Below are 26,844 nucleotides of genomic sequence, written 5' to 3' on the forward strand. Positions count from 1 at the left end.
ACATGGTATTTTGTTTTGAAACAATATCATTTTAAGAGTCAAATAAGAGTAGGGATGGAAGAGATCTTAGGTGATAGAATGTTAGAACATAAAATATAAGTTGTAAAAGAGACCTTAGAACACAGAATGATGATGATGATGATGACGGCCATGATGACCATGATGACGATGACACGTTTATATAGCATTGAGTTTGTGCCAGGCACTGTAATAAGCGCTTTACCAATAGCAATTCATTAGATCTTCACAACAACCCTAGGAGATGGGTGTTATTATTGCCCCCATTTTACAGATGAGGAAACTGAGGCAAACAGAGGTTAAGTGACTTGCCCAGGGTAACACTGCCAGTAAGTGCCTTGAGACACTTATTATCACAGAATCTGATAAACCCTTTACTGATCTGTCATACTATAGCTTTAGCTTTTCGTTTGTTTTAAATTTTGATTTGGGTACCCTTAAGAGTCAGAGAAATTCAAATTGAAAGCTCCCAACTGGAAAGACCTTTCCTGACTAAACTTGTATGCTAATCAAAACAGATCTCGACTCTGTTGGGCAAGTCACTTTGCTATGCTAGGCTTTAGTTTCATCATGTGTAAAATGGGATGGTTAGATGAGATGAACTGTTAGGTTTCTTTCCATTCTAGAATTCAATGTTCCAGCATCCAGGTGATGCTATGATGGATTTGCAGTCAGAAAGACCTCAGTTCAAATATCGCCTAAGACACTTACCCTGTGAACCAAGAGAATTCAATTCACCCCTCTCTCTCTCTCTCTCTCTCTCTCTCTCTGCCTCAGTTTCCTAATCTGTATAATAATAGCACATACTTCCTAGCTTAGTTGTGAGGATCAAATAAAAATACCGGTAAAGTGTTTGAAAACCTTGAAGTGTTAATAAACATTTACTATTATTGTGATTGTTGCTGTTATTATTACTGATATTAATATTATCATTAGGGCAGCTAGAAAGAGCACTAGATAGAGCAGCTGGGTGGGCCTGGGGACAGGAAAACCTGTGTTCAAAAGCAGTACCTGACACTTATCAGCTGTGTGACCTCCAGCAAGTCACTTAATCTGTGTTGGTCTCAGTTTTCTCATCTTTAAATGGGGGTAATAATAGTATCTACCTTCCAGAGTTGTTGTGAGGATCAAATGAGATGTTGGTTGTAAAGCACTTAGCAAACTTCCTGGCATATAGTAAATGCTATAAAACCTTTGGCTATTATTATTATTATTATTGTTATTATATTGCAATGATCATCATCATCATTAGCATTATTCTATGTCCTAAGGTTCTAACATTCTGCCACTCAAAATTAAATTGTTTCCAAACAAACAAACGATAGTGTCTCTCTGGTAAGTTTATTATTTAAAAATTCAGACTAATACCTTGCTCTGGAAAGGGCCCCCTACCACCTCTCATTTTCTCTTGCCAAGTCAGAAAGCCAAAGAGAAGGGGCACACACTGCCCTTTAACCTTTGTTCTAGTTACCTTCTCAGACCGGGGTCTTCCACCTATTGTAGGCTCCAACAAGCCTTTTACCTGATATTATCAGTATCTGGGGATCAGCCCCTGAGGCTTTTTACACAGAGCTGAGGTAAGGAAAACCAAACTGATTTTTAAAGCCCATTATGCTGAGCTAATAGGAACAATACATTTCTCCAGCTATGAAATAACACCAAGTGGTTCTCTGTTACTTATAGAATGCAAAGCGCTCCCAGTATTTAGGAGAAGCAAATAATAAATTGCAGTCAGCTCCCCCGCAACCCCCCTTCTTAAATAAGGCTGAAAACCTATTAGAGAATAAGGGCTAAGGTATAATTGGAAATGCAACCTTCTCCTTAGCTGCATCCCTACCAAACAAAAGACTTAGAGCCACGATTAGGAAGCACCTTTGTTTACCAAGAAGCTATTTGATTTGTGTCCTGCTGATTTTATACTCCTGTTTTATTTTGCTTATTAGGAATCACCACAGCTGGTGTCTTCTCTCCCTTCTGCTGGAAATTGTTACAGGAAAGAAATGACCAGGGACTATGCCATAGAATCATAAATTCGTAGAATCTTAGAGCTGTAAGGGACCTTAGAAAACAGTAAAGCTCTGCTTCCATCCAAGCCTAGGGACTATTGTTCCCTGAGAAGCAGTCAGGAGGGAGAATAAACTGGTTTCCATGGATCGGAGACATACTTGGCGATCCTCTCTTTAGAGAGGGAGAGACAAATCGAGGCAGTCAAGGCCCAAACCATTGGGAAACTGACCCCAGTCATGGCCCTTGACTTCTGGGCTCACAACCTCAAAGAGATGACAACCTACAATGAGCTTTATCCTTGGTTGAGCAAAAGTGTTTCAGTTTGCTCCCTGCTGAAGAGAGTTTTTACTTATTGTGTGGTTTTTGGTCTACTCTGGTTTGTATAACTCCACTGATTTTTGCTTTCTGCTTTCTTTGATTAAAGAGGTTTGTGAACCATCCCTGATAGGCTTTTATGTATCCATCATTTGGGTGAGAAAAATAATAACGCCCTCTAAAAGGAGAGTGCAAATTGAGTGCTACTCTTCTCCCTCAAAAGAACAGTTTTCATTCTGAACTCCAAAATATTATACCCACAGATGAGATATATTTGAGGGGTGGTAGAGAGATATTCTTGGGTGTGTTATAAATTTCTGATTTCCCTCTTGAACACTGGAGTTGCAATCATCCTGGACCCTTCCTACTTCTTCTCTCAGCCTCTGCCTAGCTAGACTGTTGGGAATACCAGCCAGCTTCTCCTCTGCAAAGGCAGACCAAATCCCAGGTCTTATCTGTCCATCTATCCACTTTTGAGCCAGGTTTATGAATTTGGGGAGCCTTTCCCTGAAATATATCTTACAACAGAATGTTTCGAACATGGAATATTAAAGTGGAGAAAAGAATTAGAACATTTAATAGCATACGGAGTTAAAATTGTCAAATAAGCCAACATTTTATTGATTCCTGCAAGTATCTTTACCACGTGAGCCTTTGCTTTCGATTTATGTGTCATATCATGTATAATTTGGGGTTTTGTTTTTATGCTTCTGAGTTTTTAGTTTTGATTTTAGCTATTCCACTTAGAGCATGAATTGTTCCAGCCAGAAAGGATTTTCAACCACAGAAAATAGAATGTTAGAACTACTTGTTGGATATGTCCACTTGGACAAAATAGGTTCAGAACGCAATTTATCTTTTCATCTTCCCTGCACCCTCAAAAAGTCCCACCCCTCGTCTAAAAATCTTTGTTTCTTTTGAGGACATCATTGTTGTCTGTCCTTTATGCTCAAAGAGGACCAATAACGTCAGGAGGGTGAGGTCTTGACTTGCAAGTAAATTGGATTGAAGTGAGGCAGGGCAGGACAAAGTCATCAACCGCACTCACTCCCCCAGGGTTACGATATTTTCTGATCCTGCTGATTCATTGCTTTGTAGTTATTCTAGATCCCTTACCCTTTCTCATCCCCATGAACAATCAGTTGCCACATTTCATTAGTTTTACTTAGAACATGCTGTCCTCCATTCTTGGAATACTCTCTAGACTTTTGGAATTGAGTGAAGACTCAGCTCAAGTGGCTGGCATCACATGGCCTTTCCTGAACCTCTTCATTGTTATCCTAAACTTTCATCCTTAATTTATCATATTTCTTTCTCTATATTTTATATTACTTACATAAGTGCTTTGTTCCCCCCACCACTACACCCCCATCCCCTTCTCTGGACCTGTTCCTTGGGCACAAGGATTATCTTCTTTTTGTTTTTATATCCCTCACATTTCACACAATGCCAGGTACACAGTGGCACTTAATAAATGCTTGGCAAATTAAATTGAAATGAATAGGCCTGGGAACAAAAATGCTAAAACAGACCTCAAATATGTCTTAGATATAATCCATCCAACCCAGGATGCTGGTGAATACCTCTATCTTAGAGGTATTCAACAAGGGAATGGAGTGCTTTGGGGGCTAATGAATTCTTGTCGCTGGAAATATTCAGGCACAAGCTGTAAAAGGGATTAATATACTATAGCTAGATAGGACAGAAGAGCCTCTAAGGCAACCTCCAAGTAAATGATTTTCTGATGATCCCCACGGGCCAGCACATAGGTATCTCTTAGAGGATTTTTGGAATGTAACCCAGGCCTCTGACATTCATCATATTTTCAAGTCTTTAGTGATAAAGGATGCTGTGATGATATTGACACTGGTCTTTTGTAGCCTGAGCCCCCAGTAGTCTCAGCATCCTTTCTATTGCACTACAGAGATGGCGACCAAACACTGTATTTCAGTCTATTATCTCTAGCCTCCTCTCCTCCCCACCTTTCTTGTACCCTTCATTTACATAAATACTCAAAAAACAGGCAGACAACTTTTCTGCATGTACTTTTCACAGATTGGCAGGCAAAGGGGGAAAACACTGGAAGCCTCCCTTCTGCTCAAAGGTTCATTGTCAATACAGGTGTTCACTTGGTTTGGGTCTTTGTTCAGGCAAGAAAAGAGAGAAACTTAATCAGTTTTCTCACTCCCATTCATTCTCCTTTCTCTTTCTCCTTCCTCTCCCTCCCCCTTTCTTTCCCCCAATCTATTTCTGCAAAGCATCTATTTACAAACTAGGTCACAAACAGAGAGACCTGCCATCTAAAAATAGAAAGCTATTATGGATCGGACAGGTGTCTGAGTGTATGCCGAGAGGTCTGAGCACAGTTTCTGTTTTTTTTCTTTCTTCAATTTCAACTCCCTCTTCCCCAAAGAAGCCCCCTGTATCATGGAGCTAGAGAATCTCAGAGTTGAAAAGGGACTTGGAGAGTCTGCTGGTCCAACCCATCCTGACAAAATCATGACTTTGCTTGACAATAACTTGGTCATCTGCTTGAATTCTTCCTTTTGGGGCAACTTCCAGGACAGCCTGTTCTATTGATCTCAGTTCTAATTATACTTACACAGTTGTTCCTTCTATCACGTTGAAACCTACCCCACACTTACCCCCACCCCAAACCTCCCTGTCATTTTTACAGTCATTTGAATATGCTAAGTCCAGAGACAATTGTGGTATAATGGAAGGGGATATTGGATCTAGAATCAGAAGTCTTTCAGGTAGAGGGTTTTACTATCTCCCATATGCACATGTGTTCTTTTATGTAACACTCATGCTCTTTCTGCCACTGGCTCATAATCCTCAAACGTATTATTTTTTCTAATAATACTATATCCATATTAATCTGTTACATACCCTATCAATATTTACAAATTTTTGTAACCTAAGGGCAGGGCTTTCCACTGAGGTTCTCTTAAATTTCATCTTTTTTAGATTATAGCCCATATAGATTTTTTTGCTTATATTTCTATTATCCAGGGTAGTAAATATCCCTCACCAATCCATAACTCACCTCTGTCGCAGCTAGGTGGCATAGTAGTTTAAATCTAGTCTCAGACACTGAGACCCTGTATGAGTCATTTAACCACTGTCTGCCTCAGTTTTTTTCATACTGAAAATGGGGATAATAATAATACCCACCTTCTAGGATTTTTATGAGGATTAAATGAAATAATATTTGTAAAGTGCTCTGAAAACCTCAATGCTATGTGTATGCTAGTCATTATTATGACTGTTGCTGTTGTTTTCTATTCAGCAATCCCTGCTGTGACAATCTATAGAGAGGTCATCGAGCTTCTTCTGGCCCCTGTCAAAATGAGAAGATGAGATGTTAGGTCTACAGACAGAGATGTATTGGTCTATTCATCCATTAATTCATTCATTTGTTCAACAAATAAAACTATCATTGTGATGTGTAATGTGCACAGAGCATTGTTGTCTCTAGTGGAAAAACAAAATTTACATTAATTTCTTTGTTCATTCATTCAACAAACATTTATTAATCATCAACTGTGCCCAGTCCATTGTGATAGGAGATGAAAGAAATACAGAATTTAATTGACATTCATCTCCTGCCCTCAGTCCCCTGATATATGAATAAAAATAGGAGTTAAATCTTATCTAATTCATCAATCATTTATCAAGCATATACTATTAAAGGAAATAGCACCTACATAGAGCTTTCCACATCTTAAAGCCTAACTAAAGGGTAGCTATTAGTATGGTAATTATGTGCAAGGCATTATGCTAGGCACTGGAAGTACAAAAACAAAAATAAAACCCTCGGTCCCTTCAAGGAACTTTACACATTACTCAATACCTGAATTTATATAACACTTTAAGTTCTGCAAAGCATTGTCTAATTATCTTCTTTCATTTTCATGGTACCCTTGTGAAGAGTTGGTACTTGGTGGGTCTAGTCCCAGTGAATGAGGAGGTAGATCATCTGAAATTTTTTCATCATGCTGATTAGATACTCAAGAAATTCCCATTAGTCTCAGCCTCCTTTCTCCTATGATTGGAGGGCTGGAAGACAGAACACTAAACCCCTCCCAACGTTTTCCTTGAGAAGGCTGGAATCTAGATTTTCTAGCTCACTCTTCACTTTCTGCTTAGTTGCACTAGGTACTCCCTTGTTGTCCCTCCCCTTTCCACTTCCTTATATGTGTTGTCTTCTCCCATTAGATTGTAAGCTCCTTGAAGGCAGGGACTGTCTTTCTTCTTATTTGCACTTAGCACAATTAGTGGCCCATATTAGGTGTTTAATAAATGTTTAATTAATTGAATTGAATAACATAAAGCCCTAGGGTCTTGAGGATCTTTGAATTTAGGCTTGGCTATAGACTGAATTTGTTGCCCCAATAGCCTAACTAAATGGGAAAACATTCATTAGCAGGAGATTGCCCAACTGATGATGAGGGTTTTTCGTGGTTCTTGCTTTGGTTTTTATTCACACAAATTCTGTCTTCGAAGGTGAAGATGACTTGTGATCTGCAACTTCTGGAATTCTGAGTTAGGGGACATCTACACTGAAGGTATCATAGAGTCATAGACTCATAGCTAGAAAGATATGTATAGACCATTTCACCCAACCTCCTTATTTTACAGATGGGGAAACTGGGGCTGATAAAATTTAAGTGATTTCCTCATGATCACACAGCTAGTAAATGTCCAAGGCTCCATTTACTGTAGTATCTAGGGTCAAATTCACTTGAACTAAATATAGGCAGACTCCCGAAAATGAGAACTCTTTGAAAGAAATACATATACCCCTAAACCTGTCTATGAGTTTGATTATCATACATACATGCATGCATGTATACACACATAGACTGAGGAGGGGATCCATACCTAGTTGTAGTAATCCAAGGTAAGGAATGGAAGAGGGCTCTAAGCTTCATACTGAGCAAGTAGCAATTATAGAAGTAAGCAGCATCTGTATGGCTTTGGCTCCAGAAGTAGAATGGGATAAGCTTGCAACAGAATATCAAGAGGTAGAAAGACATATAAAAGAGTAACCTGCAGTTCCATTCCTCTGAACCTGCAGAGCTTTTCAACTGGTTGACAGTGGCTGAATCCAGTAGCAATCTACTGGTACTCTAATCTTTGGCAAGTCTACATTTGTGTTGTATTGGTTTTGTATGACCCAAGTCAAATCAGAAACTTATAGAGGGTAGTTCTCAGATTTTGCCTGTATTGAATTGGTTTGTATACACTGATGGCTTACAGATTTCTAGTCTAAGATGTTCCTGAGATTTTGGAAAACCATAACAGTAAGTCCTCTGAGAAAGATGAAAGACCCAAGAGTGTGGAAAATAGAACGATGCATGGCCTAAACATTCTTTTACAAACTGTGTAGAGCCTAGTCCTAACACTATGTCTGATGTCAAGAAGTGAAACTGAAAAAAATGAGCAAACAAAAACAAAAACTAAAAATACCACCATAAGGAGTTATTAAGGTGACAGGGATATTCAAGACAAAAATCCAGAAGAGGATGCCAGAACATCTACAAGCAGCATCTCAAAGAAAAACATACTTTGTGCACAAGTACAACCGGAATTCCTAGAAGAAATAAAGCAAGAGGTTTTTTTATTTGTTTGTTTTTGTTTTTGTTTTTGTGTGGGGCAGAGAGTGACTTGCCCAAAGTCACACAGCTAGTAAGCGTGGCCAGATTTGAACTCAGGCCCTCCTGAACCCAAGGCCAGTGTTTTATTCATTGTGCCACCTAGCTGCCCACTAAAGCAAGAGTTTTTAAAAAAGAACTCACAATGGTTTTATAAATGAAATGAGAGTGGTAGAAAAGACCACTAGAAAAGGAATGAAAGCACTAAGGAAAAAAAAAACTAGAAAGGAAATGAGGGTTGTAGAAGAATGACCTTGAAAGAAAATTATCAGATTGATACAAGGGATTACTTGTTTATCTAAGCAACTGACTTCTTGAACTAAGAATGGACTGAATGGAAGTTAATGAACCCACAAAACAAGAAATGTGAAAGTTAAAAAAAATTAAAGTAAAGTATCTAATAAAAAAAAAAAAACTGACCTAGAAAACAGACCAAGGAGAGAGAATTTGAGTTGTTAGACTACCTTGACACCATGACCAGAACAAAGAGCCTCGATATTATATTTCAAGAAATCATAAAGCTGCTGAGATTCCTTAGAAAGGGCAAGATGAAAATAGAATCTACCAGTAACATCCTGAAAGAAATTTCAAAATAAAAACTCCAAAGAAAGTTATATTCCACATCAGAGTGTTCAAGTCAAAGGGAAAATATTGCAAGCAAAAGGAATGAATTAATGTACCAAGGAGCCACAGTCAGAATCACAGAAGATTTAGCAGGCAACTCAATATAGGAGTAGGGAGTTGTTTGGAATATGATATTTCAGAAGGCAATTGCATGTGCACATGTTAACACACATACACATGTATATGTATATATGTGTGTATATATACATATATACATATGCACACACACACACATATATATATCTACATAAACAAGCAAGCAAGAAAAACTTATGAGTATCTTATATTCTAGAAGCAACATATACATATGTATTTGGTTATATAGATGATAATAATAAATATAATCACTAATTTTTATATAGTATTTACTATGAGTCAGGTACTGTGCTAACTGCTTTACAATCAATATCTCATGTGATCTTCACAACAACCCTGAGAGGTAGGTGTTATTATTATCAACATTTTATGAATCAAAGCTTCTTAAACTGTGTGGATCGTGAAAAAGTTGGCAACAGTAAAAAGTTATGTATATCTATTTAAATACCTGTATACCTAGGGTCATGTAAAAATTTCTCAGGCAAAAAGAGGTTGTGAATGGAAAAAGTTAAAGAAGCCCTCTTACAGATGAGGAAACTGAGGCAAACAGAGGTTAATTTACTTGCTCAGGGTCACGCAGTAAGTCTCTGAGGCTGGCTGGATTTGAACTCTGATCTTCCTGACTCCAGTCAAGCACTGTATCTATTGAACTGCTTCACTGCTTATAGATGTATGTATATATAAAAACAACTCTAAGGGGCAGCTAGATGGCACAGTGGATAAGGTACCAGCCTTGGATTCAGGAGGACCTGAGTTCAAACCCAGCCTCAGACACTTACTAGCTGTCACTCTGGGCAAGTCACTTAACCCCCATTGCCTTGCCCCCCCCAAAACAACCCCAACCCCCCCCAAAACCCCAAAACAAGTCTATATAAGTGTGTGTACACATTTACCCACATATAGGCTATGTATATGTGTATATACACATACATATACATATAAATATATACATGTATATTTGTATATATAAATAGATATACTCTATACACAGATACATGTGTATATGTATATATACACATACACATATGTATGTAAATATGCATTGTGCATGTATATGTGTATATATGCATATGTACACATATCTACATACATATATATGTATGTATGTATATATGGAGAGAGAGAGAGAGAGAGAGAGAGAGAGAGAGAGAGAGAGAGAGAGAGAGAGAGAGAGAGAGAGAGAGAACTGAGTATAATTCTTGAGTGGTAGGAATGGGGTGGGTAGATTTTAAATTCATACCTTAATTCTAAGAAGACTTTCAAACCTTCCTATTGAAAACATCAGAGCTGTGTAGGAACTTTGAAATACAAGCAAAATACAGAAATACAGAGAAACCTAAAAAGGTAAATATTATAACACAATCATAATAAACTAAACAATGTTTTAATATGATAATGTTCTTACATTCAAATATGAAAAAATGAGATTAGAGGGCTGTCTGGCTGAATAAATATTTCTTTACAACTCTATCATCATTAAGGGTCACATAGGGAGTGTAATAAGACAGAGGGTCTACAATGTTGGTTTTTTTTTTTAACTTCGATCATCTTAAAACATGGGAAAAAGCAGGAGGTGGGGTGGGAGCAAATATGCTGGGGCTAAGATAGGGAGTGCCAAAGTGGATTAGAGCATAAAGGCGTGAAGATGGTAGATGGCACTTGAACCTGACTTTCATCTGAATTGTTCAAAGGAGGGAAGAATACACACACACACACACACTCACACACACACACACACACACACACACAGATACGCAGTAGTTTGAAAACAAAAGTAACTTTGCATAAAATTGATAGTGAATGAATGAAGGTTTCCAGGGTAATATTAGAAAGATCTGATAAACTGGAGGGTCCCCAGAGGAGGGCAACCAGGATTTAAAAAGGGCCTTGGGTTCTTGTTATAACAGTACTACTTTGAAGGAAACAGGCATGTTTAGACTAGAGAAGAGAAGACTTGGAGATAGTGCTATCTTCTAGTCAAAGTCATTAATCTCATGCTGGACAAGGATTATCTATTCCAACCTTCTCATTTTAAAGATGAGGAAACTGAGGCCTAGGGAGGCCAATGCATTGACCAGAGTTACACGACTAATTCATATCTTTGAGGATTTGATGAGCCATCATAAGGAACAGGGGTTGTTCTGCTTGTCCTCATTGGACTGAACCAGTGTTGGTAGAAACTGAAAAGAAGGAAATTAAAAATTTGAGGTCAAGTTAAAAAACAAAACCAAAAGAAACCCTCATATTCCCACAGTTCAAGTTATCTCAAAGTAGAATTGATTACCTTGGGCAGTAGTTCATTCCGCCTCATTGGAGGTCTGTAGTCAGAGGCTAGATGACTACTTGAATGGTATGTTATAGTGAGGATTCCTTTGGAATATGGGTTTTGACCAGATGATTCCTGAAATCCATTCCATCTCTGAAATCTGAGATTCTGTTTTTGTTTTGTTTTGGGTTTTTTTTTTGGCGAGGCAATTGGGGTTAAGTGACTTGCACAGGGTCATCCAGCTAGTAAGTGTTAAGTGTCTGAGGTTGGATTTGAATGCAGGTCCTCTTGAATCCAGGGCTGGTGCTTTATAGCCACTGTGCCACCTAGCTACCCCCACCCCCCCTTTTTTGTTTTTGTTTTGGAAATCTGTGATTCTGATTCATGGATTTCAAGGATTTTTTCTTCCTTTCTTCTTTAAACTAATTACAGATGCTCAATTCATTTTAGATTTCTGAAGGTCATATGTTTGACTCTTAACACAACTAGTACTTTCAGTTCCCTAGAAGAAATCTATGAAACTTTCTTATGTGATTTCTTGTGTTAAGCAAAAAAAAAAAAAAAAGACATCTTACAAAAAGGTGATAAGATTTGTTTCTCTGGTGTAAAAGGCCGGAGAAGATTGACCTCAAAAAGAATGGGTTTTGAAGTCTGAATAAACTCGGTGACCCTAACAAGAAAGGGAAAGTATGAAATCAAGAAATAAAAAGAAAGGCAGTCAATGTTCTACCAGGACAGCACCAGGATATCTCATATTTAAGAAGTAAAGGACAAGAATCATGGTCCACATCCCATTTTATAAACTCACACACTAACAGACTGCTAGAGCCAGGAAGGACCTCTGATGAGAGGATGCTTAGTGCAGTGGGAAGAACATTAGGTTCCATGGACTAGACTCTATTTCTTGCTCTGGTGTTTGCATTCTCTGCGTTGTTGAGTGAGCTATTGAATTAATGACTGTATCTTAGTTCTTTCATCTGCAAAATGGGAATCATGTTGTTTTGTCTGCCTCACTAATTTATTTTGAAGAAATGGCTTTGTAAAGTAATTTCCTCAGAATCAATCAGTTAGTGGAGAATTATTACCAGGAACCAGGTCTTCTTAATCCCCAGTTCAGTGCTTTTCCCACTATCATATAATAGCCATATTATAAGAGCTATGCATCAACTAGGTTAAATGATTCAGACAGAGAGACTAGTTAAGAGGCAAAGTAGTAGTCTATAGTACCATTTTTGGAAATAGAAATGAAGAAAGTAGATTAAAGGGGGTGGGGGTAGGAGAAGAGTGGAAGAATTGTCAGAAATACTGATTTCTCTGTTAGAAAAGTCTTTGAAGGAGCAGCCATGAAAGCCATTAGCTCCAATAATGTTGCCTTTCTTCACACGTGGCTTCTGAGGGGAGTTAGTCATAGATACCAGTCTAATATTAAGTAACCCTGATGCTCCCAAAGTTTGGAGCCTTGAACTCAATACCTTACCCTTTGGAGCCTACTGTTCCAGTTCCATATTCTATCTGAACCACCTTTAGTCCCAGAGTGGAGACTGTCCTCCAATGAGAAGGGTTAGGCTCTGTTTTCCTCCATACTTTGACTCATTATGACGCTCAACATAAATATGTCTCAAATTATTTTAAAATTGGGTTTGCATTATTTCAAAGATCTCCCCAAAATGGGGGGCTAGGAAGGTACTAAATGTATATGAATCAGGAAGAGGGCAGGTGTATCTTCCAAAAGAAATGCTAAAAGACACAAGTATTCACAATGTGTATTGATAGGATGACTTTAGACAGGTTTCAATGACTTTGCTTCTAATCACATACTGTTACACACTTGGAAGAATAATCCTGACAATGATGAGAACATTCGGCATTTTGTGGGGCCTCTAAAACAGATTTCACATTTCATATTAGTTCTGCACTGTCTAAACAATTATGACCACTTCTTCTGGCAAAATGGGCAAGGGCTTTTGCTCATCATCTTGTTTTTGTGTGTTACAGGACAGGAAGAGTTGTTGGGGGTTCCTTGGATTTGTCACCAGTCATTTCCAACCAATGGTTCTAGGGGCACTGAACCTTTCAACCTCACAAGATAATCTCTAAACTTGGAGACATTTAGCTCTGAATCAATATTTACTTGCTTAAAATCAGGAAAAAATCCAACAAATTAGATGCAACCCCAAACCCAGGATCAGGCTTGCCTAAATCATGAGCTCTATCTGCCACGTTTTCACAGACAGATGTGGGTGAGTGGGGGAATAGTGAAAGCCACAACTCCCCCATTTCTCACAGGAAGTTCAGTGGAAGAGTGCTATCCCAATGGAAAGTCAGAGAAAAGGAGAATATGGACAGTTACTCACCTCTTAAAAATCCTGTTGGGTCACTATCTCTTTGTGCCCAGTGGTCAATAAGCTTATGCTTTATCATCCTATGTGCTTAGTTACATAGGGCTGATAGAAAGAAGCCAGGAAGTATATCATCCTGTTTCCAAGCTCCCACAGGGCTGAGTCACTCACTAATGAATGGGTCAATACTTGTTAAAGATATTGTATAAAGGATTATTTTTCAAGTGTAGATTAGTACAGATGGCCTCCAAGATTCTGTGGGTAAGGTGTTTAGTTATTAGATTGTCTCATGCAATAGGAATTAGGAACTAGGTTGGTGACTTCCCAGGGCATACAGAAGTTGAGTTGGGATTTAAAACCAGGTTCTGACTTCAAATCTAGTGTTTTCCACTATATCAAACTTGTGGGGTATGGGATTCACTTAGATCTCTAGGGTTTAATATTGCTATTAACTCACCAGCCATTTTCCCCCAATGCTTAAAATCATATTGCTGCTCATTAATTTTCTAAGCAGAACCTTGGAAAAGCCTTTATCACTACTGATATGAAAATATGATGAATATCAGTGGCCTGTTGAATTCTAGGAAACCTCTAAGAAGATTCCTATGTGCTGGCCAATAAAGATCATCAGAGAATTGCTTACTTGAAAGGTGTTATGGTGGTCACTTTATCTTACCTGTATATTGTGAATTAATCCCTTTTACAGTTATGCTAGGAAATTACCAATGACAAGGAATATACTAAACCCCCTTTCAACTCTCCCCTCCCACCCAAGCAGTACATCTCATTTTTGAATAGCACTAAAGTAGATGTCGTCACCAAGGTAGTCAAGGCCAGATTTCACTGTTTCCCTTCTTGTCTAGAGACTCTATGCCTTTGCTCATGAAGTCCTCCATACCTGTATTCCATGGCCCCTATTTTCACTTTTTTGTATTCTCCACACTTCAATAAAGTCTCAACTCAGAAGTCACCTCCTCCATAAAATCTTTCTTGAAACCTTCTCCCCTTACTCCTAACATGTGATCTTTTTCTGAATTTTTTCATGGAATTTTTCTGAGCCTCATTTTGTACTTATCTTGCTCCTCTTTGATTCAAATTTGTGTGCTTGTCTAGCCCACTTTATTACACACTAAAGGCCTCAAGCAACTAAGTACAGAATTGTGACGAGTTTATCTGTGTATTCCTAGTACCGAGAACTGTGTGCTATAGATAATTTTTCATAAATGTTTGAATAGATGAAGTTTTTTTCATGTTGAGTTGAAATTTATCTTCATGTAACTTCCACTTACTGCTCCTACTTCTGCCCTCTTTCAGTTGCCAGAAATGTAATTTTGGATTTCATCATTTATGCTTCAACTACAAAATGAGGGTAATAATCTTTGGCCTATGTACCTTGGTTGTAAAGAACAAATATAATCATGGCTGTGTAAGCAAAATATGCTCCATAATGCAAGCTATTCTTCTTCTCAGAGGCATTATTTTGCCAATGCTCACAGTTGTTCATGTAAAATAGTTAACTTTGGTTACACCATTTGGGCCACAAAGCAGCAGATTTTAAACAGAATAGGGTAAATGATTGTTTAACCATGAGAGACAGAACAACCTTTGGCTCTGTAGCAACCACAATTCTGATAATGCATTGAAGGACTCACACTGAAAGTAGCTTGGGGATTCTTTTCTTGTTAAATTCACTGAAACATAATCACATAGTGGAATTTTTTAAAACAAAAATGCCATCTGGACTTTTAAAAAATCAAGCAGCAGAGTTATTACTTCATGGCTACTAAGGAAACAAAAGATGGTGGGATTATAAGTAAAAGATCACTAATGTACCACTATTTCCTTTAGTCTCCATTGTCATTAGTTTTACCAGTCAAAAACAAAGTTGAAATTTCAAATGGTTCGTGCTGTACTTCTAGCCCCCCAAAGGAAGGGAATATGCATTTACATAATCTCAACTGGAGCTAGGTGCTCTATAAATATTATCTTATCTGAGGTAGGTGCAGGTATTATTTTTATTTTATAGTTGAGGAAGCTGAGGCAGGCAAAGGTTGAGTTTCTCATGGTCACACAGCTGGTAAATTTTGAGGCTGGATTTGAATTCAGGTCTTCCTGATTCCATGTCCAGCACTCTATTCACTGCCCCACCAGCTGCCTCTGGTACATAAAACACCTAAGACATGCTTAAGGTAGGAGAGGTGTGACCCATAATAAACAAGGTATAACTAATAATGCTATTGGATAAGATGGTACCCTTTACCTACCATAAAATACCACATAGAGGTTCACCAATTAAGGATTTATTTCGGATAAAACTGAATTCATGCACTGAAGGAATAGAGAAATGTTTTTTCAGGCCATATCATATGAGGGTAAGAACAAACTAAAACTATCAGAAATTATTTTTGTGGTTAACACAATTTCCTAAAACAGGGCATGGTGCAAAAATGCGAATGCCTCAGGAAACATTGTGCTAGTCATGAAAGTGACGATTTAACAACGCATAAAACCTGTCTTGAAATTCCAAGGTTGGAAAACATGTTGTGTGAGTTCATATCTGAAGAAATAAAACACAGCCTCCCGGGGCTTATTAAATTAAAACCACAATGCACTAGGAAACGATGAAAAGAGAATGAACAGTGTAATATGGTCCATGGGGATTATGACCTTTATATTCTACAACAAATTACAGAAAGGAATGAAAATCAGGTTTCTACTCTTTCTGCCAGTGATACCTGTTTCAGGCAGAAGAGTTTACAATTAACCTTTCGCATGACAGAACCATTTTAAGCCAAATGTTGTCATACTCATCAGTCTATAACATAGACAGATAAATCATTTTCAGAATTGGAGGACAGAACTGTGACTTTATGCAGTGGTTGGTGTCTTAGATATAGCAACACTGATAGAAGAAGAATCACAAGAATATATATATATATATATACATATATGTATAAATATAAATATATATGTAGGCTGTTTAATGCAGGTTTAGATAGACATACTTTATTAATTATCAGTAAAACTGCTTTTTTAAGAAAGGGCTTTTCTAACAGTGGTTCTAAATAAGAACTGTATCATTTTACAAAATGCTTACAAAACAGAAAGACCCCAACAATAGAAGTTGTAGAACTCCAATACGAATTTCATTACTGTCTAGGCACTCCGATGAATTGAATACTCATAAACAGTCCATAATGAATAAGAAGTCCCTGGAAAAGAAGAAAGTGAAAAATTATTGCATTTATTTGGAAATGAATAATTATTATGAAACCTCTGGGATTGGCTGGTGACAAGCAAAAAGAACATGGCAATTAAAAAGACAATATATTTATGTTAATTTATGGAAAATACAAAAAAGGTTAATTATTTAAGGGCACACATAGTAAAAATATTTGCTTTCAATAAAGAAAAATTCATGGGTATGCAATTAATCAAGCAACTGAAAGATTATTTACTGGGATATTTATTGGTTTGATTCCAGAGGTAATCCACACTTCCAAAATCATAATTCAACTGTCTTTGTCCATGTACTTTGTCCATCTAATATTGAAATATGAAGTTAGTCCCTAATTGATCTAGCCAGCCATATTATTCCCAATATGAGCTGGGATTTTTCCACAGGTAGACATTTAAGATTTACTCAAACTACCTCCTTTTATATGTTTCCTTTAGATGATGTTGTAGGGGGAGGGGGAGAATGCTGTCCAGGTAGAGGATACTCTATAGGCTTCTTCCAAATAAGATTCTATGAATCTCTGATATCTTGTAGGATATTTCTCTGGGCTTTTAAAGATATACAGAATCGAAAATAAAAAAAAGAAAAGCTACATTGTTGATCTCATGACTGGTAATATTGCAATTAGTTAATTAATCAATGTTCCATTTTAGTTAAATGAGTACTTACATGATGGCATTAAAGGCATTCGGGGAGTATACAAAGAGGTAAAGACTATTTTCAATGAATCTATGATATAATTAATAGAATCAGAAGATTTAGAGCTGAAAGGAGGTTTAAAAATCTTGTAATACAGACTCTTCATTTTGAAGAAGAGGAAGCTCAATTAGGGAGTTAAGACATGTATATATGAAAAGAACATGTGTGAGATGGCAAATTAGGGAAACATTAGTGATACTAACAAAGGATAGCATAGGAGTTCAGAGAAGGGAGAAATTGATGTGGTTAATCAATGCTACATCCTCCATGAAGCCTCTCTTAATTCTATCAGGTGAAAATGATCTCTTTCTTCTCAATTTTCTCTTGCAAATTTTTCCCTTGAATCTGACTATATTTTTTTCTTCATATCTACTTCAATTCAATAAATGTGCAATGAATTGATGTTGAGTGAAATGAGAAGAACCAAGATAGCACTGTACACAATATCAACAATATTGTGTGAAGATCAACTGTGATAGATTTAGCTCTTCTCAGTAATACAATGATCCAAGACAACGTTAAAAGACTCATGATGGAAAACGCTCTCCACATTGAAAAAAAGAACTATGGTGTCTGAATGCAGGTTGACACTATTTTCACCTTTGTTGTTGCTTTTTTTTGTTGTTTTTTTTTTCTTTTTGTTCTGATTCTTCTCTTACAACATGATTAATGTGGAAATATATTTAACATGATTGTAATGTATAACCTATAACAGATTGCTTTCTGGCTTGGGGGTGAGGAAGGAGGGTGGAAGAAAAATTTGGAAATAAAAAAATCTCTACATGTAATTGGGAAAGGTTTTTAAAAATTAAATAAAAAATAAAGGTGCAAAACAATGTTCTAGATACTAGGCATACAGGTACAAAATGAAAACAGTTATTGCACTCAAGAAGCTTACATTATACTATGCAAGAGATACATAAAGATAATGGGGAAAATTTGAAGAGGGGTCATTAGTAACTAGGAATAGCATAGATGAGGTAGAATCTAAACTGACTTTGAAGGAAAATTAATATTCTGACAGGTGGTGATGAGAGGGAAGTATATTCCAAGAGATAGCTCCTCCAAATGAAGAGAAATGGGAGACTGACTCTTAAGTACAGGGAACACTTAGCAGTGCATTTTGGGTGGAATGGTGTATGTGAAGTCAACAAGCATTTATTAAGTGCTTCCTATGTGACAGGCACTGTAGTAAGTGGTGGAATGTGACAGGAAGTTATGTGAAATAAGGCTAGAAACTGATTCTAGACAAGCTTCAATACTAGCGTAAAGAATTTGTATTTTATACTTGAGTCATTAGGGAACCACTGGAGATTTTTGAATAGAGATCTGAGTTTGGAGAAGGTGATTTTTGGAAGTTACGTGGAGAGTAGCTTGGAAAGACAGATAAGAGACAGGAAGACCAATTTGGAGATGTAGAACTGAAGTACAGACATTCAAGCAGAGAAAAGGGGAGGCTTCAAGAGAGATTGGGGGAGTGTAACCAACAGGATTTGTCAACTGATTGAGTATGGGAAAAGAAAAGGTGAAGGAGAGGGAAGAGTTAAAAGGAAGTCTGAAGTTATAAACCTGGGTGAATTGGAACTGGTTGGTTCCTAAACAGAAATAGAGAAAGTTAGAGGGCAGTTAGGTGCTACTGTGTTAAGTGCTGCATCCACATGCAGGAAGTCCTGAATTCAAATTTGACCTCAAATATTTAGTAGCTGCATGACTCAAGTCACCCAACCTGTCTGCCAGTTTCCTTCATCTGTAAAATAGGGATAATAATAGTACCTCCCTCCCGGGGTTATGTGAGGATCAATTAAGATTATATTTGTAAAGCACTTTGCAACCTGAAAATGCTACAAAAATGCTATCAATTAAGCTTTGTCCATCGTTTGTGACTGAGTAGACCCAGCAGGTGCTTAGTAAGTGTTTGTTGAGTGAAGCAGCTGTTTTCTTCAACAATTAAGTCTGACTGAAAAAGATATTTGAGGGACTATCATCACTTTCAGGATTCATGAATACGGATTCTAGTTGTGAATCTTTACTACAAGTGAAACTAGAATAAGGAAGCTGAAGATAAATGGAAAGATAAAAGTTGGAGATAAATAGAATTTTCCTCTTTCTACAAGTACATAAAGGAGATGGTGGACATGGTTTTATCATGCATGTGGGCAAGAATAAACATCATCTCATGAAACATTTGATCATCTTGCAGGGCTGACAGTCTTTGTGAAAAGACCAAAACAAAAATAATCATAGCTTATGAAATCTGTTGCAGATAATAAAGGTAGCAAAACTTTTTTTGAAGAACTTGTTTTGATCCTCCAAAGTCAATAAATAAATAAATATACGACACTCAGTGACTCAATGAAAAGGTGGACAGAGAAAGTATATTGAAAAATATGCGTCAGGAGTAAGAAATGAAAAATATTCAAGCTCTGTAAACTGCCCAGAAACCTCAAGTCAAAACACCACGTGAACTTTAAGAATTTAAAAGCCCTGTTCATAGAAAGAAGTGAATAATTCATCTCATCCTTTTGCTTTCTCTGGCTTACTTCTAGTTTCAGCTAAAATCTCATCTTCTATAAGAAGCTTTTCTGTGTTTGCCTTAATGCTAGTGCCTTCCCTTTGAGAATATCTCCAAAGTATATATCTTATAGTTACTTGTATGTTGTATCCCCAACTAGATCATAAGCTCCTTGAGGCTAGTGAGTGTTTTTGCTTTTCTTTGTGTCCCCAGAACTTTGCAAAGTGCCTTGAACACTGAGGGTACTTAACAAACATTTGTTGACTATTTGACAAGAAAACAACTGTTTAACTTTTAACAGATAGGAAACAACTGTTATGGGATTCATTCCTGAATCAGCTCTCACTATACTTTTAGATCATTAGGTTGACAGAGCAAAGATAAAAATTTATACAGAACAAGAGGAAAAAGTTATGCCATGAAAACACATTCAAGTTAAAGTATTTAAAAATTGTCAGAGAAAATGTGAAGTGAATATGCTTAAGATATCAACACTAATTATGTCAATTTCATAAAGAAGTTCAACTAAAATAAATCCATTATTATAATAAGACCGAAGGAGTCTAATATTTTTCCTTAATTAGCAAAAACTTGACCTTAGTTGCCAAGCAAGATGACATCAAAAGGCAACATAAGTTTTAAAATAAATTAATTTGTAAATTCTAATTGATGGTGGAAAGTTATGAGCAGTACTACCTCATGAAATGAGTAGTTGAAAGAAGAAACCACTCGGTGAGCTAAGCAGTTCTCCTGAGAGCACTGGAGTAAATGACTGAAGGGATCATAAAATGATCAAAGATGGAAGTGATCTGCAAATGTTTTTATGACAAAACCTTTTCACCATGAAGACCAGTGGAGTCATGACATTTGGAACTTAATATCATAGACTTTTATTTAACATAAGTCATATCTCTGGATATGCTTATAGAGGAAAGGTAAATAATTTTGAAGGAAATGGAGGAAAATGGGGGAACTAGATCAAGTCTACAGAGAGGAAAGTGGTGTAGGAAGCAATATAATTAAAAAAAATTTTTTTTTGGTGAGGCAATTGGGGTTAAGTGACTTACCCAGGGTCACACAGCTAGTAAGTATTAAGTGTCTGAGGCTGGATTTGAACTCAGATCCTCCTGAATCCAGGGCCAGTGCTCTATCCACTGTGCCACCTAGTTGCCCCAGAAGCAATACAATTTTGAGGGCAATGAGGGATTCTCAAGGTGTTTGAAAGGAGGGTAATATTTAAAAGGTATTTTTTAAAAAGTCTCAAAACCGATTCCCCTCCTCCAAAATGTCCAAATAAGTATCTATAACTACTTATCTATAAGACTTTCCCATCTCTCTGTATATTTTATGAGAATATTTTATACATGCTCTGAGAGCAACCTTTATGAGGATATTAGAAGGTAAGAGGCAGGCTTTCACAAGCCATATTTCAGTTGATCACATCTTACTCTGACTCAATTGCATACAAGTTGTTTAGAAAATATAACTACCTAGAATGATTACCCTTGGTTGACTATAAAACATTTGTTAGAACAGACCAACTTAAATTATCTTCGGTAAGGTATATTTCATGCATATGTCAAAATCATACAGGATTACTTGAAAGACACAAGAAATAGAACTCCATTTGCTGACCCTTTGATTATTATTATTAAATGAAGCACAAAAGAGGAAGAAATATTTTTGATGAAGTTATTTTCCAGTTTTGGAAGAGACCCAGTATAGAATGAAAGTTTAAGAGGAATAGTGAAGTCCTGTTTGTGTAAGACATTATGTACTTGCATGAAGCCCTGGAGAATTGCCAGGTCTTCTAAATGATTTATATAAAAATCACTCAAAACAGTTTGGACTAACTATCCTCAGAGGAAATATATGCAAATGGACAATGAGTTGTGCCCTAAATTGGACAGAAAGAGCACACAGGGCTGAATTACCTTTGGGAAGCTGAAAAGTTCTTTTAATGACCCCATGTTTCTCCATGAAACAAAGGCCCATCTGTTTAATAACAATATACTTCTGGTAATATTGTATGGCTATGAATCACACAGTAATTCAGTCTCCAAGGAATTTTAAGTTAAAGATAACTCCAAGGACAATGTAGAAGCATGTTGTGAGTCTGAGCAGGCTCAAATAATTAAAAGCCTACAAATTACAAAGGAAAAGTAATGTAAAGGACGTCATCAAAGACACATGTAAGTGAAAAATGAGCTGGGTGGTTCATGTAGTAGCCAGTGAGTAACTAGTGGACAGCCTGATTGCTTCATGATAATCTGTATGATGTTGAGGAAATTTAAGTAAGGTCCTCAGTATGAGAGTAGCCCTAGAGCAAACCTCTAAGAGGAGCATTTATCTCATACGGTTATTGTGAGGATTAAGTGAAATATGTAAAATGTTTGTAAATTTTATAGTTTTATACATTTAAATACAATTGACATACATTTTACACATATATAATATAGTTCACACATATATGACCTACATAGTTTATATATAATATATAATAGTTTATATATGTATATGTATGTCATCATCATTACTATTGCTATTAAGGTGTTATATAAAATGAGCTAGCAAGTAAAGGCTGTGATCTGAATTACTAGAGTACTGATATCACAAACTTATGGAATTTGAGAGTTAGAAGGGACCTCAGCATCACTGACAGTCAACCCATGCATGAAAACAATCAGGACTATAATATACTTGATAAATGGTCACCTAGTGGTCTTCTGCATGAACACCTCTAATGATGGTGAACTCTAAAACTCTTAGGGCAGCCCATTCTATTTTTGGACATATCTAATTTTTAGGAAGTATTTTTTCCCCTCTAACATCAAATCACATCAAATATTTTTCTCTGACACCTCTACCCTTTACTCCCAATTCTGCCTTTAGGGGACAGATATAAGTCTAATTCTGTTTTCATATGGAAACCCTTCAAAAATGTAAGCATACTTTGTGTTCCCTGAGTATTCTCTCCTCTGGGCAAAATATAATTCCCCTCAACTGAAGCCGATGGGACTTAGACCCAAAGTCCTTCATCATTCTTGTTTCCCTCTTTCAGACATCTTCATCTTATTGATGGCCTTCTTAAACTATGGTGTCTACAGTCGAACACAATAGGCTAGATGAGGTCTGAGTAGGGTAGAATACAGAGGGATTTACCACTTCCTTATTCCTGGAAATTATGCCTCTTAATATAACCCAAGATTACATTAGTTTTCTTGACTGCGACATAACATGTTTGATTAATTGTCGGCTTGTAGGCCCAGATCCCACGTCCTGTACTCGTTAAGTCTATTTTAGAACGCAAGTGTAAGTCTTTTATCCTTATTGAATTTCATCTTAAGTTCAACTCAATGTTAATGTTAATCGGAGGTAGAACTTATGTACTACCCAGGGCGGCACATTATACCTAGATAATTTTGGATTCTGACTACCATCTAGTTTATTAATTATACCTCCCATCTTAGTGACAACTGCAAATTTGATGAGCATATCATCAGTACCTTTATTCAAGTAATTGATAGTACAGGGTCAAACTCAGATCCCAGGAACACTTAACTAGAATCTGATGTCCATATTAAACCATTGAACAATTTGACTATTTGAGTACAGCCATTCAACTAGTTCAGCACTCATCTAATTGTATTATTCATTAGTGTATATCTTTTCATTTTTTTCTAAAAGCATAGTATGAATCATTTCATGAAATGCCTTGCTAAGATCTAGGTAAAACATCTATAGCATTCCCTTTATTTAATAGTTTAGTAGCCCTATGAAAAAAGGAAATAGGTTTGTTTGGCATGAGCTCTTCTTAAAACTATATTGATTCTTTGTAATCAATATTCCCTTTTCTAGATGTTCTGTAACTAGGTCTAATGATCTGCTTTAAAATATTTTCCCATAATTGCATTAAAGCTTATTGGTCTATATAATTTATAGATATAATTTTCTTCCCTTTTTGATAACTAGGACAATATTTGCCCTTTTCCTGTCTTATAGTACCTCTGTTATTTTCCATGATATTAAGATATTATTGACAAATATAAAGCACATTTTCAGGGTTTTTTTTTTTTAGTATTCAAGAATATAGTTCCCACCTGGGCAGGGAGGCTTCTGAAGATGAGCCACTTTCCAAAGAGACTTATAAAATATATAAAACCTATATTTATGCTGGGTTTACAACTGGTCAGCCACTGGCTTTGGGTACAGTTTATTGTGCTGGGGGTAGGGCAGAAAATTCCAAATAGATGTCTGTTGTTGGCCTCAAGAGTTCAAGATAGTACTAGGTGTGTGACCCTGGGCAAGTCACTTAACCCTCACTGCCAGCAGAGGGGAAAAAAAGAGTTCAAGAGAGAGGGATATCTGTCTTTTTGTGTGTCTTACTCAAAATCTGGAGTAAAAGAATGCAAAATATAAGGGTAAGATATGACTATTCTTTCATACTGAAATGGAGGCTAATTTTAAAATGCATGTTACTTTTGTAAAAAAGAAAAAATTAGTGCCCTCTTCCCTTTGTGTCTACACATCTATATCTATATCTATATCTATCTATATATCTATATCTTAACTCCTCTACTTCTTAAATCAAGGGCCATGTTCTATATGTACACTTAATTTACGTAAAAGCCTTTAAAGTCAGGCAGAAGTTACAGATTAAAGTCCTTAGCTACTATTAATTATTGTCTATTTCTTTTAAATTATTATAAAGCACTGAAGAAATAAAAGTATCTGTGAGACATATAGAATTTTTATTAGACATTTATTAATTCCCAGACAATTTCAACAAAAATAGAAATATGAGATGAATTTTGGTTATGAGGCTAAAGAACTATTTTTCTTTTTAAAATGGATTAATTTTTTCAGGAGTCTTTTACTAATAAAGGAAATACTAAATAGAGTACATAGAAAAGTAGTCAGAATTTTCTTAGAGAACTGTCTCTGGTTTGTTGCTTTTGTTTTGAAGAGGATATGGAGATATTGGTGGGGAGCTCATGAGAAATAATAATGTTTTTACAAGGAAGCAATAATAAAAACATTCAAGAAATAATCAATATAATAATATATAACTCCACAAAAAGTTGAGGTTCCTGTAATCTGGTAAAAAACCAAACCAAACCAAACTAAGGTGTCATTTCCGGATTGTCTCACTGTTATTATCACTCAATCACATTTTAATCTCTGAGGTTTATTCCACTGAATCTTTATCACCTAGTTAAAATTCTGGTCAGTCATTTACTAGCCTATATGTCATTCTCCCTCTTATCTCAAGAAGTTTAGTCCTGGCTCCCTCTCACTAAGTATGTTCATCCTTTAAGGCTCTATTGTAATTTTTTTTTCTTTTCTTTTCTTCTCTACTCTCTTTTTCTGAGATCTTCTTAGTCCCCATAAATTCAAATCTCAGCTATAGGCAGATGACACAAAAAAATCTATGTATCCATTTCTTATTATCTCCCTAAGCACCAAAATCTTATATGATGAAATCACCGAATCATGGCATTTTAGAGTTTGAAGAAAATTTGGTAGCTATCTATCACCTTCTGTAAGAAATCAGAGGTAGAACTTATGTACTACCCAGGGCGGCACATTATACTTTTGTCTAGCTCTAGTGTTAGGAAAATTGTTCTTACACCATGCCTCAGCTCTACTCTGAAACTATTATCCTTGGTTACTTTTTGTCCTTTGGGGTCAAGTAGAATGTTTACTTTCTCCACCTGACATCTAAGCACAACTACCAACTATGTCCCCCGAAACTCAGTTATTTCAAATTTTCCTCATAAGAAATGGATCCAACGACCTTCACCATTGTGACTGCCCTCTACTGGAAGCTTTTAACTTATCAGTGGGAATCCACAACTGAACATAAAACTCCTGGTGTGTGCTAACCTTGGCAGAGTACAGAGGAATTATCACCTCCTTATTTCTTGAAGCAATGTGGTTTTTTTTTGCACGGCAATGAGGGTTAAGTGACTTGCCCAGGGTCACACAGCTAGTAAGTGTCAAGTGTCTGAGGCCGGATTTGAACTCAGGTACTCCTGAATCCAGGGCCGGTGCTTTACCACTGGGCCATCTAGCTGCCCCAAGCAATGTGTTTTTAAATACATCCTGAGCTAACATGAATTTTCTTTTTTGCTTGCTCCATCACACTACTGACTCATATGGAGCTTGCAGGATGCAAGAAGCCATAGATTTTTTTTTTTTGGTACACAGATGTCTAACCAAGTCTTCCTCATATCATACTTTTTTGAACCTGAATGCAAACCCTTACCTCTACTCCTATCAAATATCATCCTCTCAAATTCAGTTTAATGCTCAACTTTGTTAAGATCTGTTCAATTTCAACTTGGTAGTCCATGGCTTATGTGTAGAAAGTATTTAACAAGCTACCACTTTAAGCTTTTTGTCAACTGAAAATTTGATGTGCCTCCCATCTATGCCTTTGTCTAAGTAACTGATTTCATCAGGTCCCTTGGGTTCAATTATCTCTTATGAATAGAATTCCCAGATCTATATATCCATCTGTAGTCTTTCTCCAGAGCACCAACTCCACATTACCAACAGCCCATTTGACATTTCTAATTGGATGCCTCAAATCCAACTCATACAAAACAGGATTCATCTATTCCCTCAAACACATCCTTGTCCCTTCCATCACCATGACTGTTGAAGGAATAGCTATTCTTCCAGTTATCCAGGTTTACATTCTCACATTAATTCTCTCCTCTTCAGTTTCCCTCATTCCCATGATGAGTTACCAAACCTTGCCAATTCTACCTCCACAAGATCTCTCATCCATCCCTCAAGCTCCATTCACATGGGTACTGCACTAATACAAGTTTCCTGGACTACTTTAATAGATTTCTGGTTGTGCCTCTACCTTCACAGCTACCAACGTGATATTCTCAAAACACAAGTCTGATTACACAAGTCTCCTGCTCAAAAAGCTCCCTCCAGTAGCTCCTTATTGCTGCTAGGACTCCTTCACAATGTGGCTCCAGCCTACCTTTCCAAAATTCTCAGACACGATGCCTCTTTGCTTAGTGTAGTTCATTTAAACTGGACTTTCATAT

The 26,844-nt window shown here is 36.8% G+C and overlaps 1 protein-coding gene across 1 annotated transcript in view; it reads right to left on the reverse strand.

The window, feature by feature from the left end:
• Positions 1–16,308: 16,308 nt before the first annotated feature.
• KHDRBS3 (KH RNA binding domain containing, signal transduction associated 3) overlaps positions 16,309–26,844 on the reverse strand; it is a 278,529-nt gene continuing 267,993 nt past the window's right edge. The window contains exon 11 of the mRNA XM_043979875.1: positions 16,309–16,537. The gene's annotated coding sequence lies outside the window, so the exon portion shown is untranslated. The remainder of the gene's footprint in view (positions 16,538–26,844) is intronic.

The sequence above is a fragment of the Dromiciops gliroides genome, chromosome 1 (assembly GCF_019393635.1).
Source record: "Dromiciops gliroides isolate mDroGli1 chromosome 1, mDroGli1.pri, whole genome shotgun sequence".
Taxonomy (NCBI): domain Eukaryota; kingdom Metazoa; phylum Chordata; class Mammalia; order Microbiotheria; family Microbiotheriidae; genus Dromiciops; species Dromiciops gliroides.